A 6164-nucleotide genomic window follows, 5' to 3' on the forward strand; every position below is an offset into this window, starting at 1 on the left:
TACCACAAGGGATACTCTGTCCTCACTATGCCAAGCCTCCCAAAATGTGCAGTAAACACTGACACTGAAATGCATACCAAGGGACATGCATGACTGTGGCTCTGCATACAGAATTCATCTACATACAGTTTATACTTCCACAACAAATATGCCTGTCCTGTGCCGCTGTAGCACAAATATGCAGTCTGTGTTGTCTCATCAATGCCATTCAGGGGATTTTGTGTTCTACTGCAAGTTCTGTGCAACTTGTGAGAGTCTCTTAATGATGACATAACACAGTTTTGCAGAGTTTGATGCCGTGCCTTACTATGATGCGTGTTGTTAGTATTACATTTATTTATGTATGTACTGATGTATGTATGTATTAGATATAACATTTGTTTACTGGGTTAGGGGTTTGAACCAAATGGTTTCATTTTAATCATAGCTTTGGATTTGACATCGTGTGCAGAAATGCATACTTAATGAAAAAATTGAATAACATTTAGAGATTGTTAACAGTGACCAAGAAAAGCCCACATGGGTTGTTGCTCTTCCCTGTTTAACAAATTAAGATAAATAAATAAAATGTCTATCATCCGTAGTCAGATTTATATATTTGCTAATAGTTCAAAATGTTCTAAGTATTCATTTCAGATCAGTGAACTGCAGTTCAATACACCACAGTAAAGCCAACTATTCCTTTATTGAATAATGATAAAGACGCCAATACTATGGAAGAATAAACTATATAAGGGTAATAATTGCTGCATTCACTGCATTAGCTATAACGTTATCCATTGATTTCATCATAATATGCATAATATGGTCACTAAAATGTAAATGTTTTAAGACGTTATATATATAATAAGCATGGTGAAGATGATCTATTCTGTTGAGTGAAAACAGGATCAATATATTCAAGTCATGTAAAGGGATAACATTTATTGGCTCATCTTAAATATTGTAAATACATTTTATCTCATAAAAAAGGTCATCTTGGGTAACTTTCCAGGAAGAATGCTATAATCAGATAAACTTTAACAGCCTATAAAAGCTCAGAATATCTCGTTGCCATCAAGGTGCTGCACTATATAACAAAACATGGTTCAGTTAAAAACTAATGTAATTTTCTTGGTTTTCATTATGTGGGCAGTAAACATTCTAAGTAGCTTGTTCTCAGTGTCTAATATTCTTCTTCTTTCATTTTTCTTCATTTGTTAATTTTATTTTAAATCTAAAAAGTCAAACATATTCAAATTTCCACCTGGGCCAACACCAGTTCCATTAATAGGAAACCTTCACCTACTGGACAGGAAGCAACCAGATGTGACTTTAACACAGGTGAGTTAACAGCAGGCTATTATAAAATATTTAAATAATAACCTCTAAGGTAAATATGTTATTATGAACATCAAAAATATAATTTAGAATATTTTAGTTTGGCTGAATTTACTTCTATTGACCAAATAATGAATGTGACACATGCTTGTACAACATCTGGACTCAGCTTTTTATGTGAACAATCAAGTATGTAAAAATCCATGCAAATTATTTACAGCATTTTAGTAGTAGTAGAAGTGTCAATATAGCTTAAAATGGTTTAAGAGAAACTTGGAGTAATCTATTGTTTGCTTCTAACAAGAAAACATTACATAGTGATTGACAATGCATATTTGATGCCATAATTAAAGTTGCTTGGCTTAGATCAGCCTGCTTATTTAGTTGCAAAATAAATAAACTGCCTGTTGCTGTCACAATTATTGAACTAGTGTTTTAGTTTTTATTTTGTCAATAATGATTTTATGTAAGTTGACCTTTAGACGTGCAATGATTTTTTAAATGTAATGCTGTAATTGCAAAGTTATAACTGAAAATACTGGTCTCACAGCAATAACAAAACATAGCAAAAAGTGTATTCAGTAGACTGTCCGTGACACATCAGTGTAGTGTTTGATATAAATGTCATTTTTCATATATGGTTCTATATATCCTCTTTAGAAAGATTTGTTCACTTCAGGTCCAATGAATTACATTTTCTGATAATATATTTCTTGATGTACACATTTTCAGTGTCTCCTTTTTGCCTGTAAACTGAAGTAAAAAAAGAAGTAAAAATAAATTGGTTAATATTATACAATGTATCTTATTGTTTGGATTAGCTATATACACAATAGCAATGTTAACCTACCTTTTTTCATTGCTCAGAATACAATAGGATTTTATAATTTGTTGATCTGGTTTGAATGAAGATCATTTTCTTAACTATTCCAAATGTACAGTTTTGATCATGTGAATTAAGTCATTGAAATAATATGCAACATACAGCTTAATAGTTCTGTCTAAAAAATGCATTTAGAAAGATATATCATAAGATCATAGCATCATAGGAAGTTACTAGGCTATTGGCCCTGAGGCCCTTATAAGCCTAATTAAGAATTTACCCCATGCATAGAAAAATCAGTATCCGATGCCCCTGTCCAGCAGGGACACGGGTAGAATCCCAGGGATGTATTTTCTATTTCCCATCCAGTTATCCAGATTGCGCTTAAAAAGGGGTAAAGAGGTACTCTGCTTGATGTGGAGATGGAGTCTATTCCGTAGATAGGGCAGTCTCTGGGAAACAAATCTGTCCTGCCAGCAAGTCTTATTGATGTCACAGGCCAGGTTGAGGCCATGTGTGTGAGTTACTCGAGTGGAGCTTGACTTGTGGATATGCAGCAGTCCCATCAAGGCGGGGTCCGAGATCGCCTTGTATGCCAGACAGAGGTCACCTCTGAGAAGTCTGTATGAAACAGAATAGAGGGATAGGACTTTTAGCCTATCTGTGTATGGTAGATTTTTGAGGCCCTGGATTCTCCTGGTGAGGAACCTCTGTGGTCTCTCCAGCTGCTGCATATGCTTTGTGAGGTACATGCTGAATGGGGCGATGTACTCAGTAATGGGCCTTATAAGGGAAGAATAAAGGAATGTTATGACCTCCTTGCCCCTGGAGGAGATACCCTTACTTATGAGGTGGGCCATGTAGAAAGCTTTCTATACAATGGAAGCAACATGGTGGTCAAAAATCAGGCTGCTATCAGTCTGGGTGTCCAAATCCCTCACGACTGACTGCATGCTAAGAATGCTGTTATTAATGTGATAATTTGTGGGGACATCTCTCTCCCCAAAGAGGATGATGATGCATCGTTTTGTATTCAGCTTGAGGTCATGTTTCTGGCACCAGTCATTTGTTTGGTGAGACCCTCTTGGAGGATGTCCACGTCACTAGGGGAATTGATGACAGCTCCCAACTTGCAGTCATCTGCAAATCTGGTCAGCCATAGCCCACTGGTTTTGGCCTGTACCTCAGAAAAGTATATTCCAAATAACAGAGGCCCCAAGACCAAACCCTGGGGTATGAAACTCGATACGGTTCTACTGCTTGAGGTGGCTTCCCCTTTTTTGACTAGGTGGATTCTATCAGTTGGCTACCCATCTGGTAACATATGCCTTGTTGAGAGAGTTTATCTATTATGCCTGAGTGGGGAATAGTGTTGAAATCTTTGGCCAGGCCAAGGTAGGCGGTTGCACTATCTTCCCCTCATTCGTGGCTTTGGTGACTTTCTCAAAAAAGTCTTCCAAATTTAACAGACAATGACCTCCCCTTGATGAAGCCAAACTGTATGGGATCAAGTGTTTGGAGGTTGCCAATGTTCTTGTTAATGATATCCATGATAATCCATTCCATGGCCTTGCAGATCAGGCTTGTTAGGCTGATGGGTCTATAATTTCCCATATCAGTGGATGCCCCACCTTTATGTAAAGGGAAGACAGTGACTGTCCTCCACTCAGCTGGGACAAAACCAGTACTCAGGCTTTTCTTGAATAGGGCACCTAATGGTGCTGCAAGTTCCTGCCTGAGTTCATGTAGGATGCAGCCTGGGATGTTATCAGGTCCCATGGAGGCTGTATTTTTTGCCTTTCAGAGAGCAGTGATGACCTGACCCTAGATATAAGGGGAAGGTGGCAGGTACTGGGAATATCCTGATTTACTGATGGGGGGGACAGAGGGGTGAAATTTTTGCTGAATCTGTCAGCCAGCAAGTTTGCTATATCTACAGCATTTGTATATGTGGTGCCCTTGACCACCAGTTCTAAACAGATCTGGCTGCTACCTTTGAGATTATGGAAATATGTGAAGAAGGCCTTATGATTGTCTCTAGCAGATGTGGCCAATAAATTGGGCACCTGCTCCTTCCTGGTCCTGGACAGCAATTGTTTTCTTTTGTTATAGAGTTTATTTATTGCAGATGTCTACCAGATAGGTTTACTTTTCCTTGTGGAGGATGATTTAGTCCTGTCAGGTATTCCTGATTCCATGCATCTTTGTAAATGTTCATATAGTAATTTGGTATAGTTTTGGATACTGGTGCCAGTTCCTAGAGAGGGGGAGGGGGCCATGAAGCTGTTTATACCATCTCTCAGGAGGCTGTAATCAGCTTTGGAGAATTTGTTTTGATTGACCCTAGCTAGAGGAGAGTCAGGGGAGATTGTGACATCGAACATGATTGCTTTATGGTTGGATCTTACATGGGAGGATGATACTGCAGGGATGCTGCAGTGGTTACTCAAGTTGGTTAATACCAAGTCCAGAGTATTATCACCTCTTGTGGGGGTATCGACTAGCTGTTCCAAAGCATTTGTATTGACAAAATTGAGGAATCTCCGGACATTTGTGTTCTGGCAAGAGTAGTTCTTCCAGTCTATGTTTGAGTAGTTAAAATCACCCATGATCAGGGTAAAGGGTTGAATATTGATAGATTTGAAAAGTTCTAGATATGCAGTTTTGGCATATTGGGTCAGATTTGGGGGCCGGTAGCTAGCAATGATTTGTATAGGGATCTTGTCAATAGTCAACTGCACCTGGAGTGTCTCCTGTGTGTCATACTGTTTGACCAGGCTGGAGGTGTGTCTGTCTTTAATGGTTACATTTGAAAAGATCGAACAGCTGAAATATCGAAGACCATATGATGAAGACCATATGATCAATATTTCAGAAGATCGATCTTTTCAAACTGTAACAAAAAAAAAAAAACAAATACAAGAAGATGTTACTGCAGGGGGCAAGCCCCCCTGCACCCCCACACCCCCTACTTAAATATACCAACTCCGAGATTGCACTACAGCAGGGAATAGGAAAACTTCCCATTCTGTGCTGTATTGTTAGTGTAGAGTGATCTCGGAGTTGGTATATTTAAGTAGGAGGTTGTGGGGGTGCAGGGGGGCTTGCCCCCCTGCAGTAACGTCTTCTTGTATTTTTATTTTTTTTTACAATTTGAAAACATTGATCCTCTGGAATATCGATCATATGATCTCCACCATATGGTCTTCGATCTTTCAGCCATTCAATCTTTTCAAATGTAACCGTCTTTAATATATATTGAAACTCCACCTCCTTTGGCTTTACTGCCCACAGTTTGGGGTCTGAATGTATGATAGGATGAGTAACCAGGTAAGCCTGGGGTGCTCTCTGCAGTTTTGAACCAGGTTTCTGTGACTGCACAGATGTCAGCATTTTTTAGGGTTAGGAATGCTTGCAATGAGTGCAGTTTCATGTTTAGACTCCTAGCATTTAGTAGCATGACCTTTAATTTGTGTTTTGTTGAAATTTTTATGTTGGTAGTTTTAACCTCATCACTTTTCTTAAAAATGGCACTATAGGTGAGACAAGAGCCTTTGCCAGAATCCTGAAGCCCAGGTGAGACAGATGTAGGCCATCTCTGGCAAAGCATCGTGGTCTGTCAATCATATCTTCCCAGGCTGTCAGGTACTGGATCCAACTGGAATGACACCAGAAACTAAGCCAGTTGTTAAAGTCAATCATTTTTTGTTTGTTTTCAGGCATCATTCTGGGTGATGGTAGATTTCTGCTTAAGGCTATGGACATACCTGCCTGGGGCACATATTCAGCGAGTTCAATCATGTCTCTCTTCATATAGTCCAGGGAGGTACATCTCAAGTCATTCACACCAACATGGACTATGACATAGTCATAACAGCACTTGTTGTTGACAGACTTGAGTGCGTGTGTGATATGGCGTATTCTGGCCCCTGACAGACAACTAACCGTGACTTTCTTCTTATCCAGCCTGGTGAGAGGCACATCTGTGTGTCTCACAATGGAGTCACCTATGACTAATATG

The 6164-nt window shown here is 39.2% G+C and overlaps 1 protein-coding gene across 1 annotated transcript in view; it reads left to right on the forward strand.

Moving 5' to 3' along the window:
* Positions 1-947: 947 nt before the first annotated feature.
* The window catches only part of LOC122816777 (cytochrome P450 2K1-like), a 397116-nt gene continuing 391899 nt past the window's right edge, over positions 948-6164 (forward strand). Inside the window, exon 1 of the mRNA XM_044089795.1 lies at positions 948-1323. The gene's annotated coding sequence lies outside the window, so the exon portion shown is untranslated. The remainder of the gene's footprint in view (positions 1324-6164) is intronic.

This window comes from Protopterus annectens, chromosome 12.part0, assembly GCF_019279795.1.
Source record: "Protopterus annectens isolate FY-2018-M chromosome 12.part0, PAN1.0, whole genome shotgun sequence".
Classification (NCBI taxonomy): Eukaryota; Metazoa; Chordata; order Ceratodontiformes; family Protopteridae; genus Protopterus; species Protopterus annectens.